Here is an 11,050-nt window from a genome sequence, read left to right on the forward strand (position 1 = left end):
GGAAGCAAATATTGTATTGCCTCCTTGCTGGCATGGATCAGTAGTAAATGGGAGGCGAGTGTTCACCACTAAAATATTCAGATTTGTTTGACCAAGCCCGAAAGTCACAATGCTACAGGAATAAACAGAATAAATCGATAATTCAATGACAAAAAAGTCACTGCTAGTCGGAGTTCTACTCTTTAAAAAAACCTCTTTGAATAACATAATATCAAAGTCCTGATATTTATGATAATTTGGGGTTGTAAGTAATTCGTAATTATAAGTATAACTAAACTTTCTAATTTAAACGTTGGCAACAGGATGATTTTCTGATACCACGCCGCTACCTTGACTTTATTCTCATAATATCACAACTTAATTTTTTTTAAATTACGACTTAATTTCTTCGAAAATCACGCCTTTATTCTCGGAATCCAGGATTTTTGTTTTCCTTCAAGTGGCACGAATCCTCCGTTGTGCTTTTTTGTTCCGTCAGTTCTGTGAAATTGAACAGTTATGAAGGAATCTGAGCTCCCATGACATCACAGAGACCAAATCAAAGATGGAATTGTTCCCTTTCCTCAGAGCCCTTGTGTTTGTCTGCTTTCAGCCATAATACGCACAGAATTTGAAAAGGGATGCTGGGTGTATTTTTCCCAATGATGCAAAGAAAACAGATGCATTTATGATTGCGTCTCAGATGTTGCGTGACAGTTAAGATATACTTCATCGCTGCTTCAAAGCACTTTTAAGAAAAAAAACTAGATAAAACGATGGCAACATGCATTTGAATGTGATGTCATGGGAGATACACCCAGATTATATCACACAGGAGATAAGAGGTGATTTTCCCGTATCAACAACACCGTACTTACTGCATTGCTCAACACGGTGGATGACCGTGACAGCGTACTTCACATCCGTCCTCCTCACCTGTTCAAACACACAGCATTCAAAATCAGCAGGGATTTCAAGGAACACACAAGCTTTACCCCGAAAAAGATATTAGCTGTGCAAACATACCTGGACACAAGAGCTGCATACTTTGTCTGTCAGGTTCAAACCGACGGCTTCATTTTCTCCCTGGGAAACACACAAAAGAAACAAAGAAAAATCCTCAGGAGCTGAATCATGCAGGGGTTGGGGGCGTCGTCATGGTCACTGTTCCGTACTAGAGAGGAATTGATTGAAGACGAATTTAAGCGCAATGTCACGCCTTCATCAACGGCAACAACAATGCCGAAGAACATGTTGTCAATGCGCTGACAAATTTAAAGTGGTAATTACTGTGCCTAAGCTCAGGATGTTTTGTGTGTTTTTAGAGCTGAGTCTGAATTGTGAGGGTTGAAACCGTTGAGATGTGAATAAGATCAATCCTGTTATATGCCCCTTTTCCAATGGTCAAAATCCCACTAACAGAAATATCTATATCTAACAGAAATATCAAACTTTTATTGCTTCATTTTGTTTAAGGATCTTTTAACATTACCTTCAATTGTTTTGTATCAGACGCTAGTTCAAACTTCCAACAACCTTCGGAAGGAAAATCATTGTTTCCTAGCAACCAAAAAATGAAATATATAACAAACATGGAGCAGCCGAGAAGGTGACGTGCAAACATCGTAAAAACCTGTTGCGACAGCTCCTTGTAACAGGGACGGATGCATCCATACAGGCCACACTGGGTCATTGAGAGGTATGAAAATTTGTGTGAATAAAATGTTCCGGCATTGTCAGTGACCTGATAACGACACTTGCGGTTTCACACCCTCAACCAACGTCATCAAAGAGCGAATAAGGAAGTATCATTTGGAACTTGTGCTTGTTGCTCTGTTGGCAAGATGCACGTACCACATGCACCCTGTGGGTTTGGTTGACCTGGCACTCAGCTGCCCCGGCAGGCGTCACACACAGCCCCACAGAGAAGGTGGCGTTGACACGTGACGTCACTGCCACTTCTTCACGATCCAGCCGTCTGGTCACAACCACATCCCATGCTGGAAAATAATGGCAGAGCCGTGATGAAAATTAGCAATCGCACAACACCGCATCGCAGAGAGTCAATCGTTATCTTCATATATAATCGACCGATCGTCCTGAAATAACTCTGAGTGGATTTATTTTTCCCATCCCATCAAATGATGTGAAAAATGCCATATTGAGAGAGAGTGCTACCTTTGAGTCTTCCATCAGCAAAGGGGCACCTGGTCCAGAACTGAGAGCCGACAGTAAACTGCAGAGGACGTAAGATGTTGTTTTGCAGCGGTTACACAAAGATACAATGAGCATTATTGCTGAGATTTTAGAGATTTTAAATACAATACATCTTTGTTAATTCCAAAGGCAATTTGATTTATTTGACGAAAAGACAAGCCATGCCACAAAATCAATAACGCCAAAAAAGATCTGTTCAGTTCCTTTAAGCTAAAAGTGCAGTCTCCTAAAGAATGGTACTCTTTCTAAAGGTTAAGCCACGCTCACAGTGATTCTGTTCCAGTGAACTGTTTAATCAGAGTTTAGTGCATACAGTAACAATGAGAACAGAGTTATTACGTCCTGCTAAAATTAGCTAGAATGGATGAGCGTTTGAACTTCCCCCCTTTCCACTGCCTTTTTTTCTTCCTTCTTCAACATTAGATAAGCATATATGGAAATGGACGAAGCCTTCTGTCTGTACTCTGCATTCACCTCATTCGTATTTGTTATTCAAGCGAGATGACTATGAGACACGAAGATGAAATATCGATGGAACTTTTTGAAGGAGAGAATATTATAAAGCATCCGTTTTCCCTCTTTCATAAGAGATACATTATCAGGACTGTTATCATGTTTGTTGTTGTCAGAAACTCTCGACTCTGTTTCTGCCCTGGTATCAATCTTCTGTCCCCAATTTCCCCAAATAGCTAAATCCTTATTGCAAAGTAACTAAAACAAAGATGCACTATTGCCACAGCTTGTGGAAACAGCATATTACCATAACCAGACACAAATCAAGCACAGTCGACTGCAATGAGTAAAAATGACTGTTCTTTATCCAATGTGTCATGTCAGCCCTTTTGTTTTTCTACAGTTGAAACTCTTAAAGAGCCAGAGGAAGATAAAGTGATTGTTACCTTTACGCACAGTTGAGGGTGTGGGTCCACTTCAGTAAAACTTATCTGAAAATCAAAGAGTTATGAGAGAGTTTTTAATGACATTTTTACCAGATCCCACTAACTAAATCAGAATCAGGTTTTATTGGCCAAGTAAGTTTGCACAAACAAGGAATTTGACTTGGTAAAGTGGCTCTCAGTGTGCTTACCACAAAACAATACAAACAGTGCAACGGTGCAATGTTCTAAGGAACGAAAGTATAGACAAGGAGGAATGCCTATATACAGGAGCTGTGAATTGTAACACAACAATAGTGCAAAGAAGTGGAGAGTCCAAGAAGTGCAGGGATAAATATTAAACGGTATGAGTACTATGTTTCTCTTTTTGTTTGGGTTCAGCCTTTTATTTTTTTCAGGTCATCTTGCAGTTTGGAGTTGCTCTGCGTCACTGGATATGTTTATATCAACAGAGAATTCCCTTCTCAAGTGACGCAGTTCTAGGTTTGATTCAGACTTTAATCTCTCAGACTTTCACTTCCTTGTTGTTGCAGAAGTATCGTATCACTTCTCTCTCTATAATGATGTTCCCTGGAAGGTTTAAAGGTCAGGTATGAAATACAGATGTTGAATCGCAAAACCTTTTGCACGAGTTCAGATTCCTGGCAGCCATCACTCGTCTGATGAGATAAGTGCCACAAAAGGGAATAACTGTGTGTGTGTGTGTGTGTGCGTGTGTGTGCGTGTGTGTGCGTGTGTGTGCGTGTGTGTGCGTGTGTGTGCGTGTGTGTGCGTGTGTGTGTGTGGCATTTCTGGTATCGGAACATCTCGATGATTGTTCGACCAACTTTGAATTTTGTGATTTAGCGATAGGTGGCCAGTCTCGGAGACTACAAAACCTCACAAAGTAAACACAAAGTGTTCCATGAAGGTTTGTACCTTTCCTCTGCTGACATTACGGGAGGCATTGGGCAGGTCCACACACACGCCGTCCTCTCTTGTTTGACACAGCGCCACAACAGTCGCGACTGGGCAGACAAGCTCCCAGGACAGCGTCTCCTCTAGTGGGTCAAAGGTAATTCCAAACCATAGTTCCTTGAGACCTGAGCAGAGGGGAAAACATAAGCTGTCGTCTCACATATCCTGCGTTATCGAACAACACACACACAAAGCGTCAGGTGACCAAATGCAACTAAGTGACTCACGGTCTTTGAATGGGCAGACCTGGACTCTGGGGGCATCCATCACCGCTGACCACCCCTGTGAGGAATGTAATTAATGAGGATGGAACATTCTCCTTCTCACAAATTATTGCATGGATCATAAAAAGAGTGTTGACTGTGTAAACTGTACCTCGATGCAGAGGCAGGGCAAAGGTCGCGAGTACGGGAGAGAAACACTCTTCCCAAGTTCCTCCTTCTTTATCTGAAAGGTAAACAACAAGTGTCCCACGTTTATCCTCCTGCTGTTGAACGATCCGCAAGTCACATGATCAATTTCTAAATGAGCGTCTCTGTTAGGATTAAATTAGCAGTTAAAGCAGGTGAGTCAGTGAATGAGTCAACTTAAATTGGCTTGAGTGATAGAAAGTGTTTCAAGTCACAAAGGTCACTCTGACATTTTAAATTCAATCGTAAGTATGACCACGCTGATTATCAGTAAAAAAGGGTGGTTCCCTGTTAGAGTGATGCAGTGGCCATAAAGCTGTTGCAATTAATATACATAATACATCATGCCCTGCCCACTGCGGGGACTTCCCACACGCGACCCCTCGCCTGAATGTCCCGCAAATGTTCCTGTGGGTGTGACCATGTCAGCTTTAGTTTCTGATCAATGGAGGGACTGACCAGCAAGTGTGTCCCCGTGCCAGAGCAGAGGAAATCTTTGTGGCACAGACGAAGGTTGTAGTTATGATCTTCCATCATTTCTGAAACACTGACGCTGAGCTCCTTCCTCACCAGGCTCACGTTATATGATAGCCTGCCAGCTGAAAGAAGCAGAGGTCAGTATTGATAATAAAGATTGTCAACTCATGTACATGTTAAAGCTTATATTGGAGAGTCTAGTATTAAAGAGTAAAGTTAGTTCTTAAGGTCTCTAAGATGTTTAAACTTTTATTAATATCAATCTTTAAATTGTTCTGAAATATTTAACTTTTGATGAGGAGTTTAAAGGCTCAAAAAACTTGTAATACTGTATGTTATAAATATGCATGCATTGCCTAGAATGAAATGAACTTACTGATGCAGTCAGGGACATGTCTTCTCATATCTTCACTGATGCATGCTGCGGAGAAAAGTAACAAACTTGAAAATGCTAATGGTCACCTTGGTGGAAAAAAGAGAAATGTGACACAACTCTAGTGTGCATAACTTTTAAGCTACACCCACATTCTGCACTTTTCTGATTGTAAATCATTTACAAAGATATCATTTATAATGTTTCTATCATTGCAATTGGAATACCTGCAGCAGCATGCAAATCTCATCTTCTGCTTTTACTTTTCCCGTGCAATCGTGCATTGGCAGAATTATGCAAATATGCTAGGTAGCCTTCTCACCTGGAGCATTGTAGGTGCCAGTCCAGGTTATTCCGCAGTAGCTCGGCAGAGTTTTCACCATGACTTGCACTCTTTGATTGGGAGAAACGGAAGTGCAGTCGTTTTCAACTTCCACCTTCAAAGAAAGGGCACATTTTTTAAATGGTGTCACGTGTCACTTCATCAATATAGCTGACACATAAAACTATTGGAATAATACATATATATATATATATAAAGAAATTGCCTTTTATACTAGACTAACTTTTTCTTGCCTTATCAGACTTTAACATTTCATGGAACTGACTCAGAAGACAACTCCTCTTGCATTACACTCATGTTTGTGATGCACAGGGCCGTTAACTCTACCTGCATCCCAGACATTGCCTTCCCCGACGATCTGGTGAATTTGAGGATTCTGCAGCTCATCATCATCCCTGCAGTAAAGGTGCAGATTGACACGCCCTGGATGGACCCTGTGGAGAGAGGGTCAGAGGCCAGACAAGGACTGTTAGACAGTAGCAGGAACTGTTAACCATTCAGAAGCTACCAATGCATCCACCTGGCGTTGGTGTATGAGCCGTGCAGAGTGAAAAGCATGTGTCACATTTAATCAGCTGAGCGGACTAAAGATTCCCAGCCCAGATACTCGGGAAATCCATCAATGAGGATATCATGGTTGCTGATATGGACACGTGTGCATGCTTCAGCCAGTGTGTGCATTTTGAACACACCTCATCGGAAATGTGCGGGCGTGTTTAGAATTGGGAACAAAAAATGTGAAATGACTGAAAAAATACAAAAGCAGAAGTTTGTTTGTGTAACGTGATTGGTGAAAGAGAACTTCCTTCACAGTTAATCTTAGTTAGTCTGCAAATGTGTCACCAGTGATAACCATCTCTAACTAGGTCCAGACCAGGGTTGGCCTGACTGAGAGCTGCATTAAAAACTTCCTTGTTGAGACATGGTAACCACTAGTAACCACTTTTGTAAAGAGAATGTGCAGTAATCCTACAACATAAACATACAGTGACGAACTTATTATAGATAATCTTGATGTTTGACCCATCTTTATAGCATCAAACAACTAATTAAAACCAAGTTTAAACATTATTCATTAATGTGAAAAGAACCAGCTAAAATAAAAGAAACCATAAAATGATTTAATGTGTACTTTGACTTTTTAGTTGAGCTAATTGTAATCAGTGTGGTAGCGTGTTCGTATACCTAGCAACAACCGCACAGAGCAACTGGAACAGCTGTCGACTGTAATCCATCACAGTAACCTACCTGAAAGTTGTAATGCAGTTTTGATCCGGAGCTGCAGTGAGCACTTCTGCCTGCCCTCACACATCAGGACTGTGGAGAAGCTGACGTTGCGGAACACGGAGGACGTTTTGAGACCCCCAGCAGCCTCCTGACACGGAGGACGGAAGATATCTACACAGGACAGGGACAGAAATGTTAAAAAAAGTAGTGCAACACACGGAGCATGCAGACATAGACGAGTCACAGGAAGTGACACTTATCTCCCTCTGTTATTCATAGGGATGAGTTGAAACATGTATCATCATATCATGAAGTCATCATGATTTTGCATCTCTGCATGTGGAGAAGTTTCTTTTGGCATCATAACACTTAACAAGATAGTAGTTGCTGACAGTATTGACTCGTGGCAGCCACACACAATATTCTATTGTGCTAAATCATGTCCTTTGTGCATGCATGTGATACAATGGCCACACGTCTCCATACTCACAATCTGGCATGGCTTTACAGTGAAGGCCCTGAGCGGAGAGAAAGAAAAAGAGACGTGATTAACAAGTTGTTATTATCAAGGAGAACCAGGGCAACACAATAAGGAGCTTTTAACATCCTCATTGTTCCTTCACGGGGAAGCCCAACCTTTTAGTATGATCCACTTATACAACAGTGGTAAAATATTCAAACCAATTATTATACCCTTATTTTTTCTATATTTGGAAACTGCAACAAGAGAGGTTAAGCAACAGCATGTGTGTGTGTGTGTGTGTCTGAGGACATTTCCATAGGCGCGCTCACAAAGCATTTTTAAAACACATCCTTGATTACTCATCAGCCAGGAAATAATGCCCTGTGAGAACTATTCTTGATATTTGTATGCTTGTATGAGTTATTACAGTGCAAAATGATGAGTTAGCACAAAGGAGGGCTTTGTCATGCGCTGAATGCAACAGGGTTCTCCCGGCTATCAAAAAATCTGTTTTGCAGTTTTTGCTTGCACCCATATCAGTGCTGACTTTTGCTGTTTCCTGCTCAGGCTTGAGCAAATGATTAAAAGTACGTCAGCCTCCAGGAAGTTCACACCAGTCTCCTCTATTAACATGAGCTCAGCTGAAGCTGCTTGTATTTAGGCATTAATTGCAGCACTAAAAGCATACTCACCTTAGATTCAAAGGTTCAATTAGCATGTACTGACAGGAATTTATTTAACAGCTCAGACACAGACTGGAATCAGATATATTCATACTTTGACAGGATTACCTCAAAAGCAATGCTGAACATTTAAAATAAATTTGCAGTAGCTCTAAGTGTGCTAACAGATATGATGGTAAACATACACGTGTTTCTTGTATGAAGTGGACTTAATGAGCCTTGCTATGTGATTCTTAAGGCTTGTGAGGCTGCAGTTTTACCTGAGAACACCTGGTGCTGCATTTTTCAATCTTCTCCAGTCCTGTGCTTTCTGCTGCAGCTCCATACAGACCCAAGCAACAGTGAGCCATGAGCAGGATCATCTTCATCACCAGCAGCTGGAGCTCTTGTATTAATTCCTCTGTGTGGCAGGGTCAGGTGAGGTGGGTGGGGGGGGGGGGGGGAGAGAGACCTGTCGTAGGATGGATGGATGGATGGATGGATGGTGAGGAGGTTTCCTTGTTTATTCAATCCTCACTGTGATGGCATCCAGAGTCTAATGGACTGAGTCAGGGACGGAGGGAAATACAGTGTACAAGCAGCTGGAGAAAAAAACAGGAGGCGGAGCTCTCTGAACTTACTTGTGTAATATTGCTGTCATACAAGTCATATTGAACATCCTCTCCCTAGTTCTCATTACAGCACCGGTGACACATGTAGAAATAAAATGTGGTAACAGCAATGAACTGTGACAAAGAACAAGCAGTAAGTCTGTGTCAGGATTCACAGAAAGGGAGAAAACATTTTGACAACTTAAAAATTCTTACATGAGGATAGAAGAATTACCGGACACCGTGTATTTACTGAAAGAAAACCTCTTATTGTAATTTACTGGGAATTACCCCAAGGGTAAGAATTCAACTCAAGCAGTCACCTTAAGGATTTAATGGCTGTAACTTGATACATGCCTAATGTTCACTATGTTGTGTTCACCTTGTTCAACCTTTTTCTTTAACCGCAGGGTACGGTAGGAGTGTTTTATCTATTTATTTATTTGCAGGGAACATTATTGCTGATTGCATTTTGAGATTCAGGGTTGAACAAGTTGTGGAAAAAAGGTTCTTTGGTTGAGTAAATGTTAAAGAGTGACACGTTTCTAATCCCCTGATTGCCAACAAGACAATTACTTTCACCCAAGGCATTGATTCATCATAGTTATAACTGACATTTACCTCCCGTTTTAGAGAGGATACTTCCTCTTGGCTCTGTGCTTAAACCACACACCCAAACATAGGCCAACACCTTGCAGAGCTACATTTTGCTTGAAGATTCACTATCCTGGAACATTAAGACTGTTATGTCCTTATTTTTATCTCTTTATTATGTGTTGTTGCCTTTTATCTTGAAATGGAAAAATTGTGACAACATGGGCAAGATAAGCATTCACGTGGATGGGGGGGTTTCCGCAAGTCGCAAAAGTTAGTCGCTAAAGTGTGTCGCCAGCAGGTAGCATACTGCATGTATCCTGAGCTTTACAATTCATGTAGTGATTTGATCAGTGTTATTGTCAAAACTATTGATTGTAGCAGCTTTATATCAATTATCAATGTCTTTAAGATATTAATTATTTCACAGAATTGTTTCATACGTTAATGATTTTTAGGCTATGTTGATTCTTTTTTATCTCTCCATACTTGCAAAGTTTCCTAACATAAAGCGTTGAAGCAAACATTGTGCACTGTAAAACGCAACAAGTTGGTTTTACTCAAAAAGTAAGGAAACTTGTTGACAACCAAATCGTTGCATCTTATATTGCAATATAATCATTTTGGTTTTCATCCAGGCATTCATGATAATAACGGGTTTTGATTGACCTAGAATGTGCTGCTTATCAGAGCGATTCCCGCAAAACAACGGGGATGTCCTGAGGCAACATCTGAACTTCTTGATGGCCTAATGCTGGGAATGAGTCAGGGAAGAGTTTTACCCAACCACAGCCTCCGAGCACTTTTAACATAATCACAGGTTATTTGATAGTCCTGATTCACTTAAATACTTGTCTGAAACATTCCCGTAAAGAGGTGAAGACAGCATACCATACATTTGTGAGGCAGCAGCAACCCAAGGGAAAACTGGTAGAGCAATATAGCCTCACTTGCGTTTTACTGTCAAGCTCTGCACTTCTTTTAAATGCAGTGTTGTGCAATGTCATCAACAGGACCATAAAGCAGTCAAGTTAAGTAATAAGTAAGTAAGTTAAAACCCTGCCCTTATAAACAGGTTTATAAAGGAAAACCCCCTCCATCCAAGGATACACCTTCTAAAAATAACCAGAAACATGGTTTAGCCCAGTTACACATGGGTCAGATGTTTGAACAATGTTGATAATCCAGCTATGCTGCCAATGTTGTGCTAAACCCAGTAGACACAAAGGAGACACAAACCCACGTACAAGGTGACTAAATACAAGTCAATTACAAACATTCACACACATGCAAGTTGATGGCGTACATGGCACCAAGCCCAGCCTTTTCAGCTTCCAAGTTCCATGATGGCTTTATTGACATGAGATGAACCTGTTCAATGTTTTTCCACTCCTGATTTGTTTCTCAGATGTGGGTTTGAAGTGTTTCCAAAATACACACTGTTAAAAAAAAAGATCCTTATCTGTGGGCAAAAGCTGTCCTTTGTGTAATGGCTCTATCTACTGGGAATATGTGTGTATTACAATAACTGTAGTTTTTTCCACAACAGCAACGCCTATCACGTGCATGGTGGCAGGTGATTATGAGCAGATGGCTTTTATATAGCAGAGTGAGCTATTAAGTCTGCTGTTAATTATCCAATAATGAGGCACTAGTTTTTACAAGTTATTATTAAGTGGATATTTCACTGGATCAATGACCACTTTTCTGATTTCAGTTATTGCTGGAGATTATTATGCATTGATAACATATTAATATATATTATATTTTTTGTTGACTTGGTTACATAATAACAAACAATAAACCCAATGTCAAGTTATAATATATTAATAATATACATA

The 11,050-nt window shown here is 40.6% G+C and overlaps 1 long non-coding RNA gene across 1 annotated transcript; it reads right to left on the reverse strand.

The window, feature by feature from the left end:
• Window positions 1-2,169: 2,169 nt before the first annotated feature.
• On the reverse strand, window positions 2,170-4,076 carry LOC133014356 (uncharacterized). Its single transcript, XR_009681448.1, has 3 exons — window positions 4,011-4,076; window positions 3,096-3,140; window positions 2,170-2,215 (listed from the first exon to the last, which is right to left on the reverse strand). It is a non-coding gene; the product is annotated as an uncharacterized LOC133014356 (long non-coding RNA).
• Window positions 4,077-11,050: the final 6,974 nt, after the last annotated feature.

The sequence above is a fragment of the Limanda limanda genome, chromosome 1 (genome assembly GCF_963576545.1).
Source record: "Limanda limanda chromosome 1, fLimLim1.1, whole genome shotgun sequence".
NCBI lineage: Eukaryota > Metazoa > Chordata > Actinopteri > Pleuronectiformes > Pleuronectidae > Limanda > Limanda limanda.